The sequence below is a fragment of the Mytilus galloprovincialis genome, chromosome 13 (assembly GCF_965363235.1).
Source record: "Mytilus galloprovincialis chromosome 13, xbMytGall1.hap1.1, whole genome shotgun sequence".
NCBI classification, from domain to species: domain Eukaryota; kingdom Metazoa; phylum Mollusca; class Bivalvia; order Mytilida; family Mytilidae; genus Mytilus; species Mytilus galloprovincialis.
The window spans coordinates 7,828,330-7,839,106 of NC_134850.1; the positions used below are offsets into that span (position 1 = coordinate 7,828,330).

The window sequence follows — 10,777 nt, forward strand, 5'->3', positions numbered from 1 at the left end:
CATGATAAAGATATACAACTTTTAGAAAAAGGTATCAAACCATTTAACCTTGTAAAAAACAACCGGAAGTGACCTTTTGTAAACCGGAAATAGCTATTTTTTTGTACTTTATTAATATAAAAGTATATAGAACCAGATATTTTTGGAATCAGTGTCACGTAAATATTCAAATATAATCGGAAGTAACATTTTTCAAACCGGAAGTAACAAATTATCTCCCTTATTTAAAAAAAATGTATGGAAACAATATATTTTTGGAATCAGCTTACTAGGAGCTATCATTTGACGATTGAAATGATATTTTAAACTTAGTTTCACAACTTTTCATATCAAAATACATTGTTTTGATGGAAAGACCTTCAATTGTTCTCTGAACAATTGGTTTTTAATTATTCTTATAATTGTTATAAAATACATCAAATGACATAGCTACAAATCTGATCATGAACGGTATGAAATATAAAACCAGGTTCAACCCACCATTTTTTCTTAAAATGTCCTGTACTAAGTCAGGAATATTGCAGTTGTTATTTTATAGTCCGTTTCTGTGTGTGTTGTATTGTCCTTTTTTTCTTCACTTCAGTTTTTTTGTTGTTTCGTTGTTTTCCTCTTATAGTTGATGTGTTTCCCATGGTTTTAGTTTTTAACCCGGATTTGTTTTCTCCAAATCGATTTATGACCTTCGAGCAGCGGCATACTACTGATTCCTTTATTGTGTACTATTGTTTGCCTTTTTCATTTTAGCCCTAGCGTCATCAGTTTAGTTTCGAGTTTTGAATGGTATCTTTTGCCTTTCTCTTATTTTAAAAGAGTGAACCTTTGTGAAGAAAGCACATAAAATCAGAGAAAAGTGTACTTAACATGTATTTAAAATCAACAAATATTTGATTACAAATCTACAGATTTTCTTTATGTTGTGGATGTCACCGACATGTTTTTTGTGGAATACGTCGTTGAACGTGTTATCTGTGAAAAAAAAAACCAAACACTATATGCCCTGTATTACAGAATTGATTCATACACATTTTTATTTTTCAAAATTATCAGTCAAAACATGTTCAACAAGGATAACTAGCCAAAATATATTCTTCATTAATTTATATTTACACTTACATGACTTATGCGTAGGAACTGTTTGTTTAAAATATGAACCACATTCCAGCATTTTTTTTAAACTGGTCATATTCGGTGGTGTTAATTCTAACAAAGTCTATTCGAATTATTTTCCAAAGAATTCCGCTCAAACCGGTGCTAGGTAGGTACCTATAGAATGCCCAATGTGATAGGATAAAGAACTGCTATGAACGCGCTGTTCCTTGGCTTTTTTGTTTTTGTTGTGCATGTACCTATTTTGTGTCATGGATAGATAACCCATATCCTTTGGATTTTGTATCACAAAACGTGGACCTTTGAAGGTTCCTCGACCTTGAATTAATATGTATTCAAAACATAAAATTCAATTAGTCAGAGTTGTGTTTTATGTTTTTCACTACTTGATAATACATTAAACGAAGTCGGTGATTCTATGGTTATACCAAGTTTATGTGGTAACAACATAATTATTATTGTTTTTGAAAAATCTATACATTGGTTCTTAGACCAATTTAAAAACTATTCGCTTAATATTCATGTGTTTTCTATACAAGTGTTCCCCTAGTTTGAAATAATTAATTCAGTTGCAATTCATAAAATAAAAATAAATACTTTCTGTTTTCACTTTTAATTCATAACATTTACCGCAGTTGCAACAAAATTTAAAGTAACTTGGCCTAAGCATTTTATTGTTTCTAATAAAAACATGCTTTTTAAAAGTTGTAAAGATAAAAGGTATAAAAAAGATCGATATTCAACATACTTAAATCGATAGAGGCAGATAAAACACACGAGTACGTACAATAGTCGTCACATAGGAATTCAAAATATAAAGAAGACAGACTGTACTTCATTTTTTTCACTTGTGTTTCAGGTAAGATTAAAAAAAATTTCCAAACAGGAATTTACTAGTTAAGGTTATAAATTGGATTTTCTTTAAAATATTAAAATAAATAATAAAATGATGAGAGGTCGGGAGGTCGAGATGGAATCAAATTGAAAAGATTGGTTATCAAAGGTTCTGCAAATTAAAGATTATTTAACTTAAAATGACATTGATTTCTTTTCTTATAACTCTGTATTAACAGATATAGATAATTTTATTCACCAATCAAGGTGCCCAATATAGAGCAGATTACTCACAATGTAGTTATTCTTATAACGATGAACAAACTAAACAATAAGCTAAAAAGACAACTGGAGTAATTATTATATTGTTTGTAAAAAATAGAGAGAGATTAAAATGTCAACATTATCGTATATATTTTTTATGTTGAAGATATCCAGCGACATTCGGACATGGAGAAAAAAACTCCGTCATTCTAATATTATATATATATATGGGTTTGATTAATGCAGGGTTCACACTTTGCCGATTATTGCTCCCGTTTGAGATCTGACAGCGATACGAAACGAAAAGTGAAAAAGTCGGATTACTATCCTCAATTATCTGGAACATGTGGAATGTCCTATCATTGTCTGATCGTAGTCGTTAAAGTTCGTAACAGATTCCTACGGGTCGGGAAGGGTCCGAATAGTTCGGCGAAGCACCCCGAAAGTTAGGTGCGTCCCGTAACATTCGGGGAAACTCAGCCAATTTAGAATAGTCGGATAACAATCGTGCCTATGTCGTGACAGATTCTGCTGTATCGGATCACAATCCTAACAATGTTCTGTGTATTCTGGACGGTGTCCTGTGGAACGGGAATGATCTGGAGGAATTTTTCATTGCTGTTTTTCTGCCGTTTGAGTCCAGATTGCATCCAGATCTTGTCGATTGCGAACCGTTTTTGCCGAAACCGTTCCGGAACAGTCCCGTTATTAATACGAAATTCGCCAATAATACCCACGTCAGAGTCCCAATTACAGAATACAATACGACTGAAACCAGACAAAGCCGTTTGCAATGCGATAGAGCGGACCGTGATAGGATTACGATCCGACAGTACCTGCTGATCTCGATTATGCCGACAGTTTTCGAACGGATAACTTCCGTCAGCGTCGGTTATCTGTCTGGTCACTGTCTGATCTCTGTCGGATTACATTCTGTAGAATCGGGACGCAGTCGTAACAGATTCGGTCGAAATTAACATGGCGAAAGATACAAATTGGATTAGAAGCGGATTGAGAACGGGATTATCGGGATAAATTCGCTTGGAAACGGTTGAATATCGACGCTTCCTGAACAATATCTGATTGTTGTCGTGCTTAAATTATTTGTTTTACAAATTTTAATTAAAGTTTGAATTTCCATCCACGATTCACAGGATCTTGACAGACTTTTGACAAATTTTAATCGGGAATAGTCTTGTCAAGGACGGCAGTAAAAATCGTGAATGTGTGACCCCAGCTTAAGTAATTTATCCCGACTTTCTGTAAGTTCAGATCTCATATAAAAGTATAATTTTTAAGACATAACTTTCATCATTAGTCAATTACCATAAGAATGTATTCTATAAAGAAATCTTAATAAAAATATATATCTATATATATAAACGAGTCTAAATTGAAAACTACGTTCAAACCTATGATTGCTTTGGATAAAAACCGCTATTTTTATACGTGTGCATGTAAAACAAATTTCGTTGTAGAAGGGACTAAAAACAGCACAAACGACATTTTCCAAAAGACCAAAAAAGTGAAAAAGTATATTTAAACAAAACGCATTTGACTTACAGGTCGAAAATTAATAGGTTTTTTTTGTCAGTATTGCCCTAATGCGTCCAGATATCAAAATTGGACTATTTTGGCAGTTTTTACAGTTTTGCACTTCATGTATGAATTTTAAAGCCATGATGATTAATGTATGACATAATTTAAAACTATAAATAGTATTTGCCAAGAAGACTTAAGCACATCAAAAGGATATGATTTGTTAGATCTTTACATTTTTTAGCTTCCGAATTTAAAAGGCCAAAGAAAGGGGATTATTTTTCATTCTTTAGTGTATACAATACAATCCAATAAATTGAATAACTCCAGTTATCTATATATTATATGGATTGTGATTATTTTAAGTTCAGCCAACTTAGTTCGTTTATTATTTTCTTACCTTTAATTCAAATTGATAATTTAGCATGCCAAAAAATCATTTATCAGTTTATTTTTAAAATGGTATTCTTTTGTAGTTCAAAATGAACTGGTGGGACCCTGTTACAATTTATAATGCAAGTAATATTAACGTACTTGCCAGAGTAACATCTGATAGTATTACAGATCAACAAAGAAACATAGCACTGGGATCAGCGACAATCGATACGTTAAAAAGTTATGAACAAACAACCAAGACTGGTTATTCAGTTGTACAAAGGTTCTCTCGGGTTGATTTTTATCCTGAAAAATCTAAGGCTACGGCATATGTGTCCATAAAGCCTCAGGATGTTGGTAAAGGCAAGTATATGCACTTGTGTGAAGATCATCCAGTCAAAAGGGATGGATATGGTGTGATAATAACTGAAAAATTCTATATAAGAAACGCCAAAAAGGATTGGGTCGATACTGAAGGGATTTCCTACAAACCACCACTTCAAATTCCAAGTAGAGATGGACCAGAACCGACTGGATTAACTTATTTGAAAACGCAAAAAAGCAACCTTGAGGACACCAGAAGTAATACTCTGGAAGACGGCAATGCAAATACGGGAAATTAAATCGAATAGAATGTATACGTTTGACGTTGATTCACTTTAATTATAACATAAATACAAAACCAGGGGTACTGCAAGATGTTTCGATTTGTATTAAAGAACAAAGCTTCTTTCTTTATGTTACATTTACAAATTAAAAATGTTTGGTTCAAGTTATTGATTTATAATTAAGTGTCGAAGGACTCAAACTTAGAGACCGATTTATTGATGATTTGATGTTGAACGTCCATTTTCATTTATTTTTATTTTTTTGGCGATGGCGTCAGTTTTATTTGTCATCAATTTTCTAAGTTTAAATATCATTTTGGTATCTTCAGTCCCTCTTGCACATGCACACAAGAAAGGAAGGGAACATGACATATGATTTGTTCTAGATCAATACGCTGAATCGAATATCTAAGGTGCTCTTGTTTACAACCCATAAGAGACATGTTTACGTATCCGGAAATTTCCTATAGTCTACGTCATTTCTGTTACATTTAAATGTCGCTTGCTGAACGGAGAAGCAGTTAATTTTTTTTAAAGCCTTTTATTTGAAATGGGATTTTAATGACTTCAGGCAAAAAAAGAACATAATAGTATAAATGAATTTGGTGTATTTACTGTCTTCTGATTGGTTAAAGTATTAGTTTTATTTTCAATGTTGTCAATTTTTATGGCGACACGCCCACTCTGACGTTGTGTATTCATACGCCAACATGTGTGTACGTTGTTATTGTTACTCTAAAGAATATAAAAAGTTCTTTGAGCCTTATTTTTTATAGAAATATATTTATAATGAATGGCAATAATTTATTTTGAATTTATTGACCCATAAAATTAATTTTTGACTCTTCGCAGATTATTCAATGTGAAGAGTCAAAAATTAATTTTATGGGTCAATAAATTCAAAATAAATAATAGCCATTCATCAAATAAAGAAAAATAAAGGGAAAACTGTAACGTTGAAAAAATTATTTAGAAAGTCGGCAAATGAAGTCTATAACTAGATAGCATCCTGTTGTATTTGTAAAGTAAACACTCAAAATATACAAGAAAAAATCAGATATGTATATATTCCAATGAACTTTTTAAGAAAAGTACGAGACGTTTTTTGACAAAACCATGCTTTTGTCCAGATACCAATAAAATTCATAGAGTACAACAAGCATAGTTTGAGTAATGGCTCCAAGTTCTTGTATTAGATGAGATAGGTTTACTCCATACCCAGAGTAAATTGGAGTGCTGGTTACGAAAATTTATGTTTTCATGCGTTTAAATTCAAGTTCAGGAATATCGTCTCATTTACTATCTTCTTATTTATTAATGTCTTAAAATATCAACTATAAATTAAATAATTTTCCGACTTAATGATTACTAGTATCATTAAAAGTGAAAGCGATGTTAAACTGATAACCATTTCGATAGATTGATCTGAATTTGCAGCATATCAATCTCATCATCAGGTTCAATACATTTTCTACATTTAAAAATGCCTGTACCAAATAAAGGCAACAGTCGTATACCGATGTTGAAAACTCGTAAATCTATGGACAAAAAACAGAATTGGGGTAACAAACTAAAACTGAGGGAAACGCATTAAATATAAGAGGAGAACAACGACACATCATTAAAATGTAAAATACACAGAAACGGACTTAGCATTATACAAAGTCAGGAATATGACAGTTGTTATCCATTCGTTTGATGCGTTCTATTATTTGAGTGTGCAATTTAATTAGGGACTTTCCGTTCTGATTTTTTCCTTGGAGTTCAGTATTTTTGTGATTTTACTTTTTTTTTAACATTGTAAAATTTCCAATATATTGTTGTATATACAAAATAATCTTATCATCAGTAACTGCTTTAAATAATTTTTATTCGTTTTTATTTTTAAAAACTTCATGATTTATCAAATATACAGTTTGTTGAAATTCAAAACATCATCACAATCACAGGAACAATCTAGTTGTAAGACATAGCCACTGTGCAAAAACGTTACAGGAACATCACCGTCTAGGTTATTTATGTTCGTATGTGAAGAGGTTTTTTTCTGAAAAGTTTTAAACATGATTGTGATTTCAGAACACTTGATGCTTGAAAGCAATTCAACTGTCTCGAGTTGATAAATATCGTACCAAACTTGATACATTGTATGTATCGTGCATACCTGCTTATTTCTCAATCAACTCACGGTAAGACCATTGGAATTAAAACATAGCGTGGTCTGGTTTCTGTCTCCGAATAAGTAATGGAATAATCAAACATATTTAATATAGTCAGTCTCTCCTTCGTACAAATATGTATATAAATATGTCTAGCGCGTCAGACATAGGGCAAGACGATATGGTGCCACGATATATCAGTAGTATAAGTACAAATCCCGGCGAGGGAAAAACAAACAAATTTGTGAAAGCAAATTTACAGATGTAACATTGTCGGGCTGGTGTTTAAACGAATTACATATATTTGTCTCATCATTTGCAGAATTATATGTACTCTATCATGTATAGACATGCTTTTAATGGGTTGTTTTTAAAAGATAAAAGATTTCGTCGTCTTAATATAACTAATAACTAATATAACTGCCAAATAAACATACATTTCTAACAGGCTATTTTTTTAATACCTTAATAAAAGAAAGTGTGACCATTCGGGTGCTAACAATAACATTACATGGAAATGTTACTGAGTGCAAAAAAGGTTAAACGACCACAATTATGTATCGGTCTCCTTTTAGTTTGGGTTCGTAGCTGCTAATAAAATGCAGATACCATTTGTAGGTTTTTTTTCATTTATGTAGCAACATATTTTCTGTCACTACTTTTTTCAAACGATCAGGAATAGCAATTCAATCATTATGTTTATAATCTAATAAATCTAATTTTGTTTTATAAAGATCTCTTTTTTATTTATTTCACAATTTGACAGGAAAATACATAATGTCTCAATGAGCAAATGCTGCGATATTTTGTATCATTTTAATACAGAGTAGGTACGTGCATATTTAACGTATATTTTCGATATTCTTTAAATTTATTGCCAAATATCTATCAATACACTGTTATTATTTAAGAACTAAAACGTTTGATATGATATTTTTGTGACACATTGTCTTCTTCGGATATATATTGAGATAAAGATCTTACCCACAGGGCTTAAAATACATATGTCATCGTGTGTCAAAATTCCTAAGTAAATATTTCATTAAAAAGTATCGACAGGAAAATCAGCTTTAATCCTTATGACAGTGAACTTATTGATTTTCCTTATTCAGCAAATTTTAAATCAGTGAATTGATGAAATACGATAACATGTGTGAATTCCAAAATTAAGAGGCCCTGTCGAACACATTTTATAAGTTCTTTATATAAACATTTATACAAGTAACCTTGAACAGCTTGGCTGATAATACAGTTAAATCATATATCTGAACTACTTAATCTACGTATTATGCACAATCTCCTACTTTTGGTTTTACTGCTGTTGTTATATGATGTGTGGAAGGGGGTAACAATAATGGTAAAAAAGAGAATGACTGCTTGAAACCCTAAAAATAAAGTATTGGCCCTATAATAGAACATATTAAAAGATGAATCAATTAAAAACTGAAAAAAATCAAGTGTAAGACTTTTTCAACCAGCAGAACTAATTGAAAACAGCTGACATATGTATATTCCTGTCTTAGTGCAGGAATTTTCAAACAAAACTGGTGGTTTAAACAGAGGTTTAAAGCTAATGCATGTCAGTAAGTTGTTTATGTATCAGATTTATTGACAAATTAGTGTTAGCAACCAAAGCGGATATAAATAAATCAATAGTAGTATACCGCTGTTCAATTCTAATAAATCAATTCAACAGAAACCAATCCGGGTCACAAAACAAAACTGAGCGAAACACATCAACTATAGAAAAAAACGACATATATACTGTACTACTACAAAAACAAAACCTCCAACATACATAGAAACGGGATACCAACTGCCTTGGTAAACTCTGGTTGAGAGTGGGCAGTTTTTTTAATTATTATATAATCTTTTTTTTACAATAATTTGGTTCCAGAAGTACAAACTATGTAAACATTCATCACAGACATACAACACAACTGTCTATAACATTCATCAAAACAAAAATACCTACAGTGAGTTGACTGTTAGTGTTGCACTCCACCAATTGCAACTCATTCAAAATTTTGACCAAATTGCAATTTGTTTTATTAAACCAAATTGTTCAACTGGTCAGAAAATTGAACAAATTGTTCAGTCAAAATGTGAAAGTGCAAGGTGATAAAATAAAATATACTTACAATCCTATAAGACTTTAACTCAACTTTAATGATGTTGTGACAAAAATTAGTTTATCAGTTTGTATAGTTATATTATATTCATTTCCATGCTGAAGGGGAACTGTTTATTTTGAATTGCTATTAAATTGTCCAAACTAAGCTTTCATATAGTTTTTCTTTCTAAAAGTATTCTATATTTATAAGAATCAGATATCATTTTAAATAAAACATCATATATTCAGTAAAATATGTGTGAAATAACAATATGCTATTGATAAATTTTCAGGGGAGATAACCTAAAATATTATTCTTTTGAATAAAGACTTTTTGAAAGAAAAGTTATTATCTACCCCATGGAAACTTCCTACAAACATATATTGCAATTTTACACATATTTTACTGAATATGAATTGTTTTAATTCACATAATGTCTGATTCTTATAAATATAGAATACTTTTTTGAATTGCTATTAAATTGTCCAAACTAAGCTTTCATATAGTTTTTCTTTCTAAAAGTATTCTATCTATAATACTAAAATTACGAGGTTCAATTTGTCAGCCGTCATCACGTAAAAACGACGAATAAAAAAATTCAACTTTATATATAACTAATATAGTACAAAGGTGTAGATTAAAAATTACACCACTCCAGGCCCTTTTGTTTTTAACGTAATTAATATTGCCAATAATTAAGAAGTTCCGGGTCGAGTCCAATACCGATAACAATAGTATATTCACCTGTTATCGATTACCTTATCTGTACGTTCCGCATCTGACAGGCGCACCACCAAACAGTGTATTCAGGATTAATATGTTATATAGTATTACACGGGTCATAATCACAGGGTTGACACTAACAATTGTTACCTATTGTAGTATTTTAATCAGTTAGACTTTCTAAGATAACAATACGAATACTAAAAATCTGGACTAAAATAAGGCGTATAGGTACAGTTTTCAATTTGTTAGCGGGCATGACGTAAAACAGCGAATCAAAGAATTCAATTTTATTTATGACTAATATAGGACAATGCTGTTGATTAAAAAGTACTCCATTCCAGGACCTTTTGTTTTCCAAATAATTAATATTATCAATAATTGATAAGTTCCAGTTCGACGGGTTCAAACAGACCCCAGGCCCTTTTGTTTTTAACGTAATTAATATTGCCAATAATTAAGAAGTTCCGGGTCGAGTCCAATACCGATACCAATAGTATATTCACCTGTTATCGATTACCTTATCTGTACGTTCCGCATCTGACAGACGCACCACCAAACAGTGTATTCAGGATTAATATGTTATATAGTATTACACGGGTCATAATCACAGGGTTGACACTATCAATTGTTACCTATTGTAGTATTTTAATTAGCTAGACTTTCTAAGATAACAATACGAATACTAAAAATCTGGACTAAAATAAGGCGTATAGGTACAGTTTTCAATTTGTTAGCGGGCATGACGTAAAACAGCGAATCAAAGAATTCAATTTTATTTATGACTAATATAGGACAATGCTGTTGATTAAAAAGTACTCCATTCCAGGACCTTTTGTTTTCCAAATAATTAATATTATCAATAATTGATAAGTTCCAGTTCGACGGGTTCAAACAGAAAGATTTGAAAGCGGAGAAAACTGTGTATCTTATAATCGGCATGACTTTATCAAATGACAATACTAATACTAATATAAGGCTTGCGCATAGTTATATACTTTAATTCAGTCACGGACCTGCGATATCACGGGTGTGTTCTAGTATTTATAAGAATCAG

General features: G+C 31.3%; 1 long non-coding RNA gene across 1 annotated transcript; it reads left to right on the forward strand.

Annotated features, from left to right (window-relative positions):
* Positions 1-1,844: 1,844 nt before the first annotated feature.
* Positions 1,845-4,891, forward strand: LOC143056572 (uncharacterized). The gene is made up of 2 exons (XR_012972408.1): positions 1,845-1,966; positions 4,221-4,891. It is a non-coding gene; the product is annotated as an uncharacterized LOC143056572 (long non-coding RNA).
* Positions 4,892-10,777: the final 5,886 nt, after the last annotated feature.